Source organism: Thermobia domestica, chromosome 18, assembly GCF_964235325.1.
Source record: "Thermobia domestica chromosome 18, izTheDome1.hap1.1, whole genome shotgun sequence".
NCBI classification, from domain to species: Eukaryota; Metazoa; Arthropoda; class Insecta; order Zygentoma; family Lepismatidae; genus Thermobia; species Thermobia domestica.
Window position 1 is genome coordinate 184,267,172 of NC_137471.1, and position 18,946 is coordinate 184,286,117.

General features: G+C 36.9%; 1 protein-coding gene across 1 annotated transcript in view; it reads left to right on the forward strand.

Moving 5' to 3' along the window:
• Positions 1–236: 236 nt before the first annotated feature.
• The window catches only part of LOC145675428 (uncharacterized), a 39,696-nt gene continuing 20,986 nt past the window's right edge, over positions 237–18,946 (forward strand). Inside the window, exon 1 of the mRNA XM_081745835.1 lies at positions 237–321. The gene's annotated coding sequence lies outside the window, so the exon portion shown is untranslated. The remainder of the gene's footprint in view (positions 322–18,946) is intronic.

Genomic DNA, 18,946 nt, shown 5'->3' on the forward strand with positions numbered 1-18,946 from the left:
ATATTTTTAATGTTTCTGGTTGGCCTCCCAGTTTTTACCTTCTAGACACGCCACTGGATTTAGCAACATTTTAAATGTTGTCTAATGACTAAACTAACATTAGTTTTATTAAAATTATTTTTCTAGCGTCTTCTTGCAGTATAATTAACGACATTATTGTTCACGTTGTTGGCAGCACTGCCTTTCATATTTACCAATAGTGCGGGTCACGAGCAAAAGGAAAGAGAAAACTATCAGTCTCCTTAGCGTTCGAGGAATAAAATATTTTGATGTTTCTACGAAACAAAAAAAAAAACAACTAATTTCTTTATAAAACACCTGGTAAGTCTTGATTAAAATATTTGTCTTTACTTATCTTTCGTTACTTCATTGATAAATACATACCAGTATAACTAATGTGCATTTCTGTTTAGTAATTTGTAAGTTAAAAATGATTTCGAATTAGTGGTTCATCGAACCCTTTCCCCTTGGATATTCAAGTGACATATTGTCTACAAGTATATTTCATGCAAAAAGGAATAAGCATGTTTGTACAAATCGGAGCAAAATAGTTGTTTCTACAAAATGTTGTGTAGTTTTATTACACGGATCCATACAGAAATTCATAAAATATATACTTATTTCTGCATTCATTTTCTATACCTTCAAAAATCATTTTTGATGTATACACTTGCATTCTCCGGTGCAAATTGACGTTAAGAGGTTTTGTGCAAAACACGAACCAACCTGTGTTAGATGACCACTAAAGAGCACGAATGCTATCTAAGCAATTTAGAGCAAGAGCGCAGTACTGGACCCTCACAGGAATGCGTAGGTCTTGTGCAAAAACACCAACCAACCTATCCTAGGTTGCCACTGAAAAGCACGAATGCTATCTAACCCAGACAGAGCGGGAGCGGAGCAGAGTGCCCTCACGAGAATGCGTAGGTCTTGTTCAACACCGGGATCCAACCTGTGCTAGGTAGCCAATGAAAAGCAGGAATGCTGCCTAACCGAGTGAGCAGGGGTCCTGTGCGGGGATGCGTCCGTAGGAAAGAGACGCGTCAGCGATCATGGGTATACGCGTAATCGAGGATTGTGGAAAACTAGTGCTTTCACAATACAAAGATATTTTTAAAGTCATTTGCTCGTTAGATTGAGGTTTACACTTGCATTCTCCGATGCAAATTCACTTAAAGAGGTTTTGTCCAAAGAGACACCTAATCAAATACGTGATTGTACGGGTATTTTAGCTGGAAAAATTGTGTAATCTTTAATAATAGATCTATCAAAGTGTAATGCTACATTTTTGCTTTAAGCCTTTTATTTTCTAGGTAAATTATATCCTTCCAGTCAAACGGCTACAGAATCATCCCTGTTTTTCGTAGGCTCATGGTTCATACCTTTTTCTCACAATAGAGCAGCCTTTCAAACGGTACCATTTACTTTTCCCTATCTTGTCCCTGAGGCGAGAAATCTTGAGAGAAATGGATTTTCCTCTTTTCTTAATTTCGAGCACGCTGGATCCACCCTATGCTAAGGCACTTATCTGAAAACTGACCGAAAAATTCCAAGAGGTGTGCTAAATATGTGTACAATATTTCAAACTTCTATCTTGAATAGTAAGGGCGGGAAAGATATTTACAAATGATCCCCACAATGTCCAAGATTAACGCAAAAAACACTGATCTCAAAATTAAAAATTCCTGTTACATCCCTGTATATCCTAGAGTCGTGTTCTATACCTCATTCTCTCAGGATAGAACATTGTTTCCAAACGATACCATTCACATATCTCCATCATGTATCTGAGGAACAGAAAGCACTAAAATGTGTTTTGGGTTAATATATATATATATATATATATATATATATATATATATATATATATATATATATATATATATATATAGATATAGATATATATAGATATAGATATAGATATATAGATATATATATATTTACAGTTTTACCCTCTGGATCCCTTTGTGTTGATGCAGATTTGTGAAAATATCTGATCAATACTACTCTGGGGACTGAATGTTTGTGTAAAATTTCAATCTTCTGGGTGCCAAAGTAAGCCCGCTCAAAAATTACAAATAGACCTAACGAAAAAAAATACTTTTTAAAAGTTGTGACGTCACCGCCCCTATGTTTGGACGCAGAAAGGCGTGAAACGATATGTAAAGTGTTCTGGAATGGCTCTATGCTTGGGAAAACAAAAATAAATAAAAAAAAAGATTTATTGGTACTTTTTAATAGGATAGTGAAGACACTACTTCAGTACTTAAAAATAAGTACTAGAACCTAAAAGTGTTAAAAGTAAACATACTCCAGAAGAGGGTAATATGTATTGAAAAATTCTGCTTGTTACATAAGAAATAGAATGTTAATGTTATTTGCAAACCAGGATACGTATTTAACACGCGTAAATAATGTATTTTTTTGTAAATAAGTTCTGCTTGTTTTTATTGAAGAGGCTATTTAAATGAAGGACAATGTACGTAAATCATTTGTGTACAATTTTGGCATTGCTGAGCAAGAATTTCAGCTGTAACTTCTGTAATGTTCTGTAATTTGGCGATTTAAGTTAATAAAGACTAGCTGTGAATGCAGAAACAAACAAGGGCTGTGGCTCTAAATTGCATACTGTTTAGAATTACTCTAGGATATTACATGTCTAGTTAAGGCATCGATAGTTCCTAACTATTTATTTGCATTGTAGTTGCCAAAGTATTTGTTCTATTGTTATACAGAATAAGATAATGTTCTTATGATTCAGCTATAACCCAGTTGTCCATAAAACAATGCAGTCGTTCTTTAGCGACTTTTATGGAAATATTCTGGAATTTTCACATTTTGTACTTCATGAATAAATCAGTTAAGACCTCCGAAATATCACCAAAATTAAACACCAAACTTCAAATGTTGATACACACACGTAAGCTCATCTCACATGAACTGCAGACTAATTCTAAGTTTGGGCCGCGGTGGCTCAGTGGTAGAGTGTTCACCTCTGGTGTTTGGAGTCCCGGGTTCGATCCCAGCCCCCACCAAGTGAACTATGTGGGGGACAAACACCGTGTGTTGGGTTTCCTCGGGGTTCTCCCGTTTTCTCCCACTTTTTTCATTCCACCATTTCATTCATTACTCATCATCACCGTCTCCTTTAGCCTAACTGGCATAACGTGGGACGTAAAACTCAACCATTTTAATACTAAGTTTCAAGGTAGCTATTTATCAATGTTCGTAACCATGAATGCTGCAATTAAACGTGTAATATTCTAAACTAACACCAAACAGTATGCAACCTTGGTCACAATCCTTGTTAGTTTTCCACAATTATTAACGTTAAATCTCCATATTACAAAATAGTACATTACAGTTGAAATCCTCAATCAGCGATGCAAAATTCACAAATGATTTACAGGCATTGTCCTCCATATAAATGGCCCGAATCAATAATCAACTTTCCAAATCTCAAATCATCGAGACAAATAATACGCAAGGGATAAATAGAAACAAAGCACATATTATTTACAAGAAATGTGAGGAATTGTTTCTACAGCAGATGTCTACAAATAAAACTTTTTTCTCCGGTAAAAGCTTAAAGAGGTGATTCAACCTAATACAGGTGTGCTGATTTCAAATATCGAAACCGATTTTTGCTTATCACGTAGAGTTTTTTTTCTTTTTTTCCTATTTGCAATCGAATTTTTTTATTATTGTAATTTCGATAGAAAACACCATATTAGAGAATATGTGTAATTTGAAGGAGACATGATCAAATTTGTAATGTGCCATTACAGTCAAGGTAATGAAATTTTTGTTTGGAGGGATCAAATACTTTTCAAACGTACCGCGTACTGTAGATTTCTCAACGTATAATTTTCAGTCTATGTATTAAATTCATTTGTTCTTTACTTAAACCAATTTTTTTTTATTTATATATTATTTCATTATACACTCTGTATATAGGCATTTTAAATGGATGATTATTGAAATTATACATCTTAATGCGATACAAAAACATAGGTCAGCACTTGGACACAATTTTTTTTTAAGATTGTCCACCAATCTGATATTTGTTAGAATAATTTAAACCCTCTTCATCCCTCTGTGATGCCCATATCCTCCCAAAATCCGGTTCCACCCAGTTTTTACTATTTTTCGTTCGCTTTGTATCTTCCGCCGACAAAATTTATTTGCTCTGATTGGAACTATTTCTGACGTCTTAGTATTATCGCGCGTCTTCCTGTTATTCTACTTGGGACACGATTGGAATCAGACCACACTAGTTCGGCTCCCGAAAACATTTTGGATTTTTGACAGAAAGGCAGTGTTATCACGGTACAATCAGTCTCAGTTAAGAAATAAACCATCCAGGAAGCAGTTGAGAGTCTCAAAGTATTGAAATCTCATTATAAAACAGTCCGAGAAACTAAAATGTAGAATTCCATGATCGCCATATTTGAGAATACAGATAGCTATGGACAGAATTCAGAGTGAAGTGCATCGATTTCCCGGTTCTTTTTAAGTGATCTTTTAAACAGTTTTGAAGATTAGTGTTTCTCCTAATAACTCCCTTTTTCCTTAAAATTTCCTGTTAGGTTCCGATCGGCCTCTCCTGATATAGCTTTCGTCTATGTACGTAGTAAATGTGATTTTTTAACAGGGCGGTAGGTGTAGATTTCCTTGTACTTAAGTTAAGTTTCATTATGTCAATGTAAGTTAGCAAAGGGACTCTCATTTATTCCTAAATTGATCACAGCTTCCAACGCATCATGGGTTAAAAAAAGGGGTTCTTTTCCCCTCAGGAAAGGGACCTATCTTTCTATTCCTTAATAGTTTCAATATGTCCCTCCCGAGGTATTAATACAAGTCTGAAATTGAAAAATGAATTAGTTTGATAGAAGCGCCATTCGGCTCTTACTATCCCTTCCTTTTCAGTTCCCGAGTATGTTTATAATGGGGTAATTTTAGTGACTTTTTTGATTTTCATATAGTTAATTCGTGTGATAATATGGATTAGTATGTATAGTGATATGTGTTCATATGTGCTTTCTTAGTTCATGCAGATGTGTAATTTATTGTGTTGTGTGTGAACATATAAAACTAATTTATTTAATGACAGTGTATTGTTGTTGGATTATTCAACGGTTCAAATATGAAAATTAGTCAGTAATGCAAATTTATAGTAATTCCGTACCGTTATTACATAGTATACTACTTATAGTTAACCGATAATAAAGTACAAAGCATGTTTAGTAGTGCAAAGTTTATTTTCATACTACCAACGTCATCTCGTGTCGGGTTAAGAACTACTCGCCACTAGTATTTTGTTCTTCCCAGATTTAAGAATCTAGTCAACTCAAAAATTACCCTTCTTTTGTAATTATTGATGCATAAATATTAGTTCTGGTCTATATGAATACATATGTAGACGAATTACATTATAAATTAGCTTCCCTGAAAAGCACAATACGTTATGTAGTTTCATAATTAAATGATTAATAAAATTATTCTTCGCGTTTATCCTTTAACCTAAGTTTGACTATATAGCACTATTCTGTCGTCAGACTGCAATTTCAATATATCTCTCTTCGTTAGGTTATGTGAACGATCTCATTATTGTCATTTTTAAAATATAATTGCATTTAGTTAAGAGGATAGTCAATGATATTGAATTGCCATTGCATATAAAAATAGTAAGAAGCGTAAATATACTTTGGTTTTTACTGAAAGAATCTAGTATTAGTTCATACAAATTCTCGGGTATTGATCAGTATACTATAGTTTGTAGTAGATTGTTGATTTTAATATATATAATGAGACTGCTTTGAACAGTCTAGGTCAGAATGATGGAATGGGGTGTCTATAAAGGAGTTTATGTTATAAACGTGTATAAATATAAACGAATAAAGATAGTGATAATATATATATTGTAGTGAGTGTGAATAAATCATAGGACACCCGTGCACATATGTGCCCAGTTGTAATTTTTGGCACAATGTATTGATTATATTTATATATATGTATGATAATAAATGTTTCGTGAACTTATCATTACGTCAGAATTTTGTGTGAGGATAGTGTGTCGTGTGAAAATGAGGAATTGTATTTTCACTTCGTGGCTCGACATTTAATAGTAACCGTACATACTAACTGCTCATCTGATCTCACGATGCGAATAGTGGTCATGTAGCAAATGATTCCGGGTAGTTTCCAAGTAATAACAGAGCAGAATAGTCTTTTGTAGAATTGGTACAGTTAAAATGTATGCGTTCAGCTTACATTTGCAATACTACTCTACAACTTTGAATTTTTTTCCCACGTCACCTGATTAAGCCAAGTTCATTACTGTTCGCAGAGGCGACGAAGTGGATAGGAGTAAATGACATAGTAAATTTATTACAGTAGAAAGTCATATTTCCGTATCAAGTTGTCGATCCTTCATCCGTTGAATATTTTCTTTTTCCTTAATTTTTTAAACTAGGTAGTGATTGAAATTAAATGACACCTCAAGGTGTAGCGAATCTTGCGGATTGGGAGCTACTAGTAAAGATTTGGGAGATAACTTACTAGTTCAAAATTTATTTTATTCATTTTTTTTAATTTTAGCAAATCCCTGTTAGATTTTGTCTATTTATTGACTTTATTCTAGTTTCTTTAATTTATTCGTAACTCTTCTCAGCTTCCGAGGTGCCGGGCAATTATTTTATTTACAAATTCTAAATTAGAAACCACACCATTTTTCCTGTAGGGCAAGGGTCTCAAATTGCGCTTGAACGGATACAGTGAGGAGGGGGATTTCCCTAAAGCCCTTGTCTTTATGAAAATCTCATTGTGAGTATGGACTTGTCACGCACTTGGAGATATACAGATGGTGATCAGAAAAATGTGAACACCTGAACGAAATTGCAACTTACCAGATTAATATGATGTCGGGCCAACTTTCGCCTTCAGAACAGCCTTGATGCGACGTGGGATGGAGGCATAGAGGTCGTGAATGGTAGCAAGTGGAATTTTACACCATTCCTCGTGCAGGGCATCGGCCAGTTCTGTGTGAGAGGATGGAGGTGGAAATCGTCGCCGGAGTCGTGTTTCCAAGACGGACCACAGATGTTCAATTATGTTGAGATCTGGGGATTGGGCGGGCCAGGGGAGGTGTTGAACTTCATCCCGATGTTCCTCAAACCACGCTGCAACAACGCCAGCTGTGTGAATGGGTGCATTATCATCGTGGAAGTTGTCGTCATTGTCCGGGAACAACATCCGGACCATAGGATGCAAGTGGTCTCCTAAAATTGCGACATAATCGTTGGCAGTGATTCGTCCGCTAAGTGTGATCACAGGACTCAATGAAAACCATGATATGGCGGCCCACAGCATCACCTAGCCGCCGCCATGTTTCACAGTTGGGCGGAGACACTACAGATCATAAGCTTCTTTGGGCGTTCTCCACACATAAACACGGCCCGTGGTTGGGAATAGGGTGAAGGATGACTCATCCGACAATATCACACGTTTCCAGTCCTCAACGGTCCAAGTTGCATGATCACGGCCCCATTTGCGGCGTGCGAAAGCGTTATGGTCCCTGATGAGCGGTTTGGCCTCTGCAACACGACCCCGTAAGTTCATGTCATGTAATTCGCGGCGGCCTGTGATTGTCGAAAGAGGGTGGGGGAGGTGCTTATTGAGTTCCTCCCTCATTTGCTCCGCAGTGGCTCAACGGTTCTGCGTGACAATGCGCTTTAATACCCGGCGTGACCTGTCACTCATGATTTTCTTCCGCCCACTGTTCCGCTTCCCCGATGTGGTTTTCCCGTGTGTTGTGTAGGCCGTCATCACCTTCGACACTGTCCCACGCGACACACCTAACACAGTAGCCACTGCCGTCACACTCATTCCACATAACCGCGCAACAACAATTTGCCCTCTTTGAAATTCTGAGAGGTTTCCCATTTTACACTACCTCCATCTGCTGCAGCCACTGGACACTGCTGTTCCACCGCGCCTGACGTAGTATGGAGACCGACCTAACACACCACCACCAGCGATCCGGCGCTGCGGGCGCCACGACACCACTGCCAACCTATACATCTGACGTGTTGCCAACTACAGGTTTTTCCATTTTTCTGATCACCATCTGTATATCTTATTCTACATATTTAGTAGGCCATCAGTTTTGGAATATAAAAGTATATTTGGGTGTGGATTGTCATATGTGTAAATTCGACCACTTATCTTTGTAGTATTTAGTGTAGTAGTGTATTTTCCTTTGACGCACCGCTTTTTCTTTTCTCTTCTCTATCTATCTCGCTATTCTCTTCTTCAATGTTTTTTTTTTAATTTTTCAACCTTCCCCTTCCCCCCCCCCCTCAGAGTCTGAACTTGGCAAATATCAACTATTTAACATATGTAATTTTAACCTGAATTACCAACTGAAATCTTGCGAGACACGATTCGTGAAAAGAATTTGTTGATGTGAAGTATCAAGGGACCGTTTCCCACCACAATTTGACCCACCGCAATAGCAAGCGATAGTTCAGTATACGGTTCGATTTTGCCTTCGTCTCTTTTATTATTATCCATCTGAAATTATCCGTCGTACTATCCGTTATTTCTAATTTTGTGTGTATGATTACCATAGAGGTGAATGTTTTGTAGATGTTTGAGCCCATGAGTATTAATGACATTTTTAGAGTAATTTATATCTATATTTTCTGTGTTTACGTGCCTGCTTTGCACATTAAATGTCCACTCTTAAAAAATGTTTGAGAATATAATGTTTATCATTATGTGCCTTTAATTAGTTGAATTTTGTTATATAGTCGGATTTTTCTCATGTTAAATGTTGGAAGCTGAAAAATTTATTTGTCGGGGTCATTGATTTGAAAAATTATATTATGATTGAGTATATGTATGTTCAGATATAAATACGTCTTGAATATAAATGTGATATTAAAGTAAAATGTATAATGTTGAATTGAGTAGATAAATATGTGAAAAAAGTAGTGCTCTAAAACTGGTCGGGTCGGGTAGGGTCAAATCGTGTGGGGTTGTCGGGTCGGGTCAGTCGGGTCAGCTGGGATCGGGTTGTCGAGTCAGGCTACTCAGGTCGGGTTGTCGGGTCGGGTCATACGGGTCACCTCGAGTCGGGTTGTCGGGTCGGGTCAGTCGGGTCAGTTCACTTTGGTTAACTGAGTTTAGGTTGAGTTTAAACTCGGCTGGAGTCGAAAGCTGCTGTTTTTCGCTAGCTGCCTAATAAAATAGCAATTTTCAATTGATTTTATTGAAACCATAAATCTATTTTGAACACTTGCAGCTAGTGTTTTTATGGTAAATTCTTATTTTTGTACTTGTGTGTACTTTAATTTTTAAATGTGGAAGATTGATTTTACCAAACGACTGTAATATTAATATCTACGCCAATATGAAGTCTGGATTTAGAATAAAATTAGAAGTCGTTTAAGCAAGGCCAAAAGAAACATTGGTTATGGACGACCAAGACCAAGCGGGGCCGCGGTGGCGCAGTGGTAGAGAATTATCCTCTGGTGCGTGGTGTCCATGGTTCGATCCCAGCTTGGGCTAAATGGGCTTTGTGGTGGAGAAACGCCGTGTAGTGGGTTTTCTCGGGGTCCTCCTGATTCCTCGCACTTTTTTCATTCCACCATTTCATTTTTTCTCATGGTTACCATCACCCTTAGCTTCGGTGCAGAATCGAGGTACCTTAAACTGAATATTTCATTTCATTTCACCAAGCCCAAGAACATCGATACAAGAACAAGATAAAGATTGGATATGCAAGACGAAGTGCATAGTAATCTTGCTCTTGGCATTGTTTTGGTGATCACCAAGTAGCGATGAGCATATTTTATTGCATTCCGTATGAGCATAATCAAAATCACACTTGGTCTTCATTTGTAGCGATGAGGCGAGCATTCTTGGCTCTTGTATAGCATGAAAGGCCACCAAGACTACGAAATGCAGGACCAAGACTTGACTGTGCAAGACAGAGAATAAGACACAGTATTGATGACCAAGACCCAGGGTGCGAATTGTTTGAATTTCATTTGTTGGGCTGAAAGTGATGAAATAAAATTAGTACTTTATAATTATATATCATACTGTATTTTTAAATTTTAAATTATAAAATTCATATTATGTATCTTCTTACGTGCAACTATATATACTGTAAAATACGTTTTAATTATCGAAAAAGAAAAATCAAAGTGGCACGGGTCCCGGAATCATAAGAACCTATTTTGGAATGAAAGTTGAAGGGTTGGAAAAAATCACAGGTGTTCGTCCGTTTCCTCAACCCTTATCATTGTAGTTAAACGATTTCCTTTTGTCGCCGCCAAGAGACTCTTGCTACTGCCTTCCGAGAAGAACCCCTGCCTTCAGAGCAGGTGAGAACACTGACCTTGAAGAAAAATTTCGTCACATAGAACTAAAGCAAGAAAAAAAATAAATTTCTCCCACGTCGTACATTGGTGTCAGTTATAAAAAGAAATAACCAAACCTCAAAAGTGCCAAATATTCATTAAGATGCATATACAAATCCCCCGCTTGATCTAGCTAGTGGTTAACGTGTAAGACTTCGGTACACGTAGTCCGAGTTTAATTCCCAATGCGAGTCAATTTTGGCTTTCACCCAGTGTCGTGACGTAGTGCTCTCAAATGGGTCGGGTCAGCTTGGGTCGGGTTGTCGGGTCAGGTTACTCCTGTCGGGTCGGGTCAGTCAATTCGGGTCAACACGTTCCGACCCGACCTGTTGAGAGCACTAGTAAAGAGTCTCGGAACCTACCCCGATCGATCGTTGGTTGCCATAGTTTCGAAATATTCGACGAATATAAAATGTGAATTCTGAGTATACCGCCGCATGTTAGGTATTTTCTTTTTTAATCTTTGTAATATGGTTAATTAACCTACGTAAATATTAATAGCATCTAGCATCTGTTATCATACTAACTGCATGAGACATGAAATTAAGGCAGGTCCTTGTAACCCTAATGCATTATTAAATCTACCCACAAGTTCATAACCCTGGAATCTTCCTGTGCAATTACATTCCCATTTCACTCATCACATACCAATCCTCGAAACTAAAGGGTGTTCTCACTTTATTAATAATGATTTCGATACGAAAACCAAACCTCTTTGAACTGAGAAAATTCTTGTTTCCTATGTAGTGTGTGATTACAACTATAATTGTGTGCACCTAATGTGATACAAGATGGTAGTGATTGAAGGTGCTAGTAAATGGACGGGATAATAAATGGAATAACAAAGTGACCTAGTGACTGTGAAATTAGTGACAAAACTTTCCTTAATCTGGGAAAATTCAAAAATGTATGAATAAATAAATTTACAAACTGAATATGTGTTGTTCACAAATTATAAGGACTAGCTCATATGCATATATCTAAATAAAGTGAATTTATGTTGTACATAGACATCAAAAGGCTGCTTTACGAACGTGCTATATGAAAGGTCGTCTGAAAGTACGAAAAAGGACTCGTTTCTTCTAGTTTTTCTTCACATGAGATACAGACTCATTTTAACCACCATTTTAATTTTTTTTCTTTCATACGTAATATCATAGAATGTGACTACATTTTCAGATTTACATATCATTTTCAGATTTACGTATTGATGTAATCCAATATTATATGTAGAATTATACATTTATAAGTATACTTATTTGCATGGTCTTAATAGTTTGTGTTTAATTTCTCAATAGATGTAATAAATGTTCACCAACAGTAGTGAGATGATAGTTTCTTTTAAACTGATTTACCTATATCAGTACATTGTCCTCTGTGTATGAGTGTGTGTGAATGAACGACAAATTTAGTTTTAAGTGGTAGCATTTAATATTGATTTACGACAATAGTGTTTATAATATGTGTGTAATAGTATATGTATTGGTGCATGACCGAGGTCATGAAAGATGACTAACTCTGAATTACTCTAAATCGGTTGTGAGAGGAAAGCCAAAAGAAGAGGATGAGCGTTGATAACGACAGTCTTCTCAGAAATCTCGAAAACTTCTATTCGTGGAAAATATGTAAATCACTTTCATTGTTTACCTTCCGTAGCTAATTGAGATGTGTGTTCGATCTCCACTATGGAAGTTTAGATACTGGATAAAGGTTATTCAACATTTGAAAATAGAAGACAAACGATTAAATTAATACTTCTCATCGCCTGGGCTGGGTTGGAGAAACTCCCCCTTGTGCAGTTACCTGAATCTAGGTCAGGTTAGTATGAGGGAGCATGTGTCTCTTCGGGATCACTTGAGAATCGATTCTCAAGCAATAATATTCGGGTATGAATCACCTTTCAATAACTATTCAAGTTTCTTTACCATATTTCCGTTATTATCCAGTAATTCTTCATCTCTAGTTCGTTCTTTCTCATTTCCTTCTTCTTTCCTTCTTTCCTCCTACCTTCTTCTCTCTTTTTCGCTCTTTCTTTTCCTATTTCTAATAAAACTGAAGAGGCGTGGTGACTGGGAATTGTCGCTATATACACGTTCATTATTTTGATGTTTCTCTTCGAAAGTCCGATACTACATAAATCAATACTAAAACATACATATGTATATAGCAATAAAGTACCGAAATTCATTTTAATTTATTAACTAACTTATCAAATTAGAAGTTCAAGTCAGTTAGCAACAACTAACAGAAGGGTCACAACTCTTCTCCATTCCCATGAGCGACATTCGTCTTCAAATTCCAACGAATATACGAAAAACTATTTTATATAACAGGTTCATTTGTAAAAGATATAATCTCACCACAACAACACTATATTTTTGCCTATCACATACAGTTTGCTAACTAACTAACTAACTCAATGGTCTATGGAACCCGGAGGTTCAATGCCGCGTTCACAAAAGCTCTCCACTGACTTCTATCCTTAGCTAATTGGATCCAGTTTCTACTTTGTATTCCTATCTCTGAGAGATCCATCTTAATATTATCCTCCCATCTGCGCCTAGGTCTTCCTAATGGTCGTTTTCCTATGGGTCTACCATTCAAGACTTTGAAAGCGTTTCTACTTTCTTCCATTCTAGCTACATGACCTGCCCACCTAAGCCTCCTAGACTTGACGACCCTAACAATGTTGGGTAAACCGTATAAACTATGTAGTTCCTCGTTATGAAGCTTCCGCCATTCCCCATTCTCGTTCCTCTTGGGTCCGAATATTCTTCTCAGGATCCTGTTCTCAAATACTTTCAGTCTATGTTCTTCCCTCAGAGTAAGCGACCATGTTTCGCAACCATACAAAACAACAGGCATGATTATCGTTTTATATATTTTAAGCTTCAAATTCCTCGACAGAATTCGCGACGACAAGAGATTTTGAACCGAATAGTAACACGAATTCCCTGCTTTTAGTCGACATTTAATTTCTTCGTGAATATGATTTTCGTCTGTTAATATTGATCCTAAATATTTGAAAGTATCCACTTTATCAAAAGTATTATTTAATATTTTAACGCCTCCACAATTTGCCGTATTACGGTCCCGACGCACTTCCATGTATTTAGTTTTCTCTGCATTTACTTCTAAACCCATGTCCCTGCAAGCGTTTAATAATATCTCTGCATTTATTTCTACTGTTCTCCTATCATCCCCTATTAAATTTACATCATCAGCATATGCCATAACCTGGTGAATGCCGTTCAACTCTAGGCCCTGGTTGCTATCTTTGATTTTCCTTACGGCGTATTCCAGCACAAAGTTAAATAATAATGGCGACAACGCATCTCCTTGTTTCAGGCCATTTTCGACGTGGAAGCTCGTGGACAAAAATTTTCCTACATACAGTGGACATACAGTTTGCTACTATATGAAATCATTTTCTTTTTTATACTGTTTTAATTTCTATACAAAGTTCACCATAATAGACAATATTTCCAATGTGAACAGAACATGATCAAATTGTAACGAATATACAAAAAAACACTACTTAATATGTGCTAGAATGTAAGAATCTCACTTTAAGAACAGTATTTTTTACTGCGCTTTGGTGTGAAATATACGCTTTGTTGATTTCCGTACTTGTTCTTTAGTAGGGTTATCTCCCACTAGACACCAACAGTAATCAGACATCACGGAGACGTCCCATCGCCCCTGATATCTTCGTTAAATATCTTTGTTGTTCTGACGGAACCGCCCGCCATGTTCCTCGCTGAATGCTCCTAAACTTGCAGGAAAATAGTCCAGATGGCTGTGCAGGAAATGTAAGTTTAATCTCATCTGGCAACCTAATTTCTGGAAGTTGTACAGCATGGTTTCGACAATCTCTTGGTAGTTTTCATCTTTAACATTACCCAGGAATTTTCTGGCAACATCCTTGAATGGTCCCATACCTGAAGCGGTGTTCCGTTGATCGTCGCAGTGAATGTAGGATCCTTCATAAGCTTCCGAATTTGGGGGCCGTCAAAAACTACTTCCTTAATTTTTGCATCCAACAGTCCTGGAAATTTCTGACAGACGTACCGAAATTAGGGAATACTTCTATCCAAACTCTTAACGTGCTGCTTCATAATTCCCTATTTTATATGTATAGGGGGCAACAACACATTTTGAGGATGAATTAATGGACTATTTACAATGGTTTTTGCTCCTGGCACAAACTGTTTCCTCTTGGGCAGCTCTCAAACTAACCACTGTCTATATTTGTCCCGAGAGTCCCACTCACACAGAAAACACGGGAACTTTGTATAACCTGCTTGCTGTCGCAATATAATAACGCACACTTTTAAATCACAGCACAGTAATCATCTATGTTCATTGTATTTCAGTTTCTGCAAAACCATAGATCAATTGTGATAGTTCTCACGAAGAGATGTTGAATGGGCGACCTGCACTGAAGCAAGTTTATTCTCATTGCGCAGAAGTACACCTTTGAAACTTATTTTTGTCGAATCAATAAATAGATGCCAGTCCTTTGCTTGGTAAACCATTTTAAGACGACGAATCAAGCCAGGGATATCACAGTGAAACACAAGTTCTTATTCTTGAATAAAAACTGCCTGAATTCTTCTCCCCAATTTCTGTAACAATATGAATATGCCCCAGGAAGTAAAAGATTTCTCTCTTTTAATCTTGATCATAAAAGTTCACTCTTTTCTTTAGTGAGGCCTGGGTCACGCATCAAATCATTTAAGTCACACTGATTATAAAGAAGTGGAGTTTTATCTTAAGCATACTATAGAAAGGTATCATCATCACCATCCTCAGCAGCTGAAGATGACGAAGGCACACACTCTCTGGTAACTGTATTGGTGGTTTTGGGACAGGAATATCAGGTCTGTGTAGTACGGTGGCTATGGCTGATGGAAGGCTCGGATACACAATGTGATTTTTGTTTTTCATATTGAAACCAGACACTACATACACAAAAATAACAGTCGTCAACATGATTTCTTTGTTCCCTACAAATCATTGAGATCCCGATTGGCATTGATAGCAAGAATCCTTTGTACCAAGCCGCAGGTTTTCTACACACGTTTTACACAGAGTATGAGGTGTAAAATTCTTGTCCTGATCACCTAACTTCATGTTAAAATATGCCAAGTACAAGTTATTTATAAAGGGCGTAATATTTCGCTTCTGGCCTTTAATTGTATAATGGCCACATATATAGCAGAAAGAGTTCGGATTGTTCACACATTTTCGCCTATGAACATCACTGCTACTACCATTTTTAACACAGACTCACTCACGGATCGACTTCACGTGCACATTGTAACTTATAGACAAAGGTGTGATACACGGCCCCAGAATCCCCTCTCAGACCAAAGAACTTGACGTATTGATCTTGTCTGGCACCGCACATGCGCGAACTGCAACTGTTATATTTGTTATTCAGGTGTTACACCATAATTACCTAATGACCCTCCAAACCAGAAGACATACAATATTTTATCTCTGATATGTCCTTATCTGCATTCTATACATCCAATCCAAATCTTTTTACAAAAACGAAGATCAATTAGCATAAACATGAGAAGAACTTGTGACAAATCTGTACCTTTTACGAAACAACTAGTATTATTTTTTACATACGGACACCAAATCTAACGTATATCACATAAAATCACTTTTGCTGGAAAATCTTAGCAGACCGGTGATGAAACTTAGATTTATTTACATTGTTTAATTTCAAATACGTCCATTTCTTTCTTTTCTTTTATTTCTTTTGTGTGTCTTCGTTTGGTACGAGAATCTCTTAAATAAGATGTGGGTAACAAATCCATGTAGAATAGAAATGTACTTTTTTCATGATTTTTATATGAAACTTAGATGTGTAATATCATTTTTCATCCAGATATTTCAAGGAGGTGGAAAAGAAAATTGCTGTTACTCGACCAGTCTAATACGGAAGGAGAATCACTTTATGGGTGGTACAGGCTGAATGGACCAAAGCATTTCAAAAAATGGAATTCAAATAAGAGGGGGAGAATGGTGGTGGTTTCTGGAATATTGACTTGGTTTCTGGACATTTCTGATCAAAAGGCCTGGATCCTTTCAACGGAAACTAGAAAAAACATGTTGTAGCAGCAATTTAGAAGTTGCACCGTGGAACGTTATCTTACTATTAATCTGTCATTTCCCAAGAGCCCTGAGAGTTCCGGAAGCTCACTGGTAATTACAAGAGTAAAGATTGACAAAAGATACGATGGAAGTAATCACGTACCGGCAATGATCCCAGATAATAAACGACACTATTTTTTTTGCCGAAAACTTTAAAAGTTTCTCCAGCGCTATGTGTTTGAGATGTGAAGTAGGTTCATGTACTGAATATTTTGTGCCATTCCACACCAACTGATACTTCTTTTAGTGTTTAAATATTGCTACATGTAAAACTATATTTCGTGCTACAATTATTAATTTCTCTTGCTTAATGTGGCATTTACCAATGTACCAGGACAAAATTGACCCATCTGCCTAGCGTGCCATATATGTTAGCGGCAATAAATCGCTCTTGTGAGGAATATGTATTAGAGAGGTTGCTCGGTTTTCATTTGACTTCCCCTCATATGTCAAAATGACATAAATGGAATGCATCTTGCCACTCCACTTTGTATGTCTAGAGAGCATTCTAGCATGTCAGAAAGTCTATGACCACTCTGATGTGTCATTTTGACTTAGGATAGATAATAACACGGACAAAATATTTGACACACTTTCGTATGTCAAATTTATATATTAAGCATCATGGAAATATACCAACGTCGTCAGTTTTATATTCTCGTCATATTATTACGGCATGTGTGTGCGCTATCACGGACAGGTTTGACATATTTTTATGCCAAGGCAACATAGTTTGGGTTCTGTGTGTAGTGTCATCCAAAGATATTGAAACTGTTGATAACTATACATTATGCAAAGGAATTAAAATATATTGCTGCCAGGAAAAAGATATTACAATGGAACTGTGAGTGAAACTGAATATTTAGCACAGGATTCTGTATCAGAACAATCAGAATCTATAGATGTCCCTTGCAGTGTTTTAAAGAAAACCGCACCAACGAATGTACTGAATGAAGACAAGAACTCCGAAGATAAGAACTAAAGTAAGTTGGCGAGGAGATGAAAATAAGAACGAAAGTATGATTGAAATTGAGTATTTAGCACTTGATTCTGCATCAGAACAACCCGAGTCAGAATCTCTGAATGACCCTGTCTGTGTTTTGAGGAAAATAGTGCCAATGAACGTATTGAAAGAAGATAAGAACTCTGAAGGTAACGAAAGTAACAGTCAGGGTGAAGATTAAAATAAGAACGAACATGACGATTATTCCGAAAATGAAGGGGGAAAGTATTCAATTACCATATATTGAAAATTCTGATTTGACCCACTATACTGAAATGATTTTATAGGTAGAGACTAAAAAACAGTCCAGGCGAGTCTTTAATCTTCACCAATTTATTATAAAAATTCCTAAGTATCTTTGAATTACAAAGAATAAATAGCGTTTTTTCTTCTTATTAACCAGATGAAGGAGATTAGTGTTTTGCATGTGCCCCTTCTCTCAAAGCAGTCTTCAAGGCACCTACAAGGTTTCAGTGAATCTTGAAGGAAAACCCCTCAGCCCGTGGCAGCTTCGTAAGGTTTGGTTCTGGTGAGGATCCCTAGTCCAATGCGACCTCGGTGTCAGTTAGTTGATCAGTGGTCAGACTGATGCCAGGTCCCTCCATGGCCCTTCTTTTGTTTATCCTCTTCGGGTGGCTGGTCCTCCTTTGGATCCTTTCGTGTCCTCTGCCTCCTTTCGGTTTCCTTCGTGCTTCCTCATTAGTGTGTCTTCTCCTTTTATAAATAATGGCACGTGTCGTTATACATGTGCTTTTGTGTGTGATGAGGGGATCCTTACAACTTCACACTGGAAAAAAATAATCTGCAAGATTATTTGTGACATAAAAATAGATTTGTCATGGATGAAAGTTATTTGCACTGTGACACTGAGAACATTGTAAAAGACACTATAATGGACTTTTTTTTTAAGCCTCCACTTTCCCCTGCCTTTGCCATTTCATATGGTCTTATTAAATGGCAGACGCTACTGCCTCTTACTCGTAATTCTCTCTCTACTACCTTTTTTTTCGTATGATTTCTCTCCTCTTTTTATGATTGGCCTCAGTTAGGGTGAGGCGAGGCTTACCTTTTATTGGCATGATACCTAAAACAAAATTTAAATCATGCCCTATTCTTTATTTTTCTTTATTTTTTCTTGTTGTTTTATTTCCTTTTTTAAAAAAAAATTGAAAAGATACACAAAGACACATACACACACACACATACTACATACATATACATGAGCAGGAAACACCTTGCATAAAATGTTAAGGTAAGCTGAAAAGATAAAAGAAATAATTAGTAAACAATTTAAACAAGTATTACCAGGATCTTTTTTTTTCTTTAAATAGTTATCTCCCCT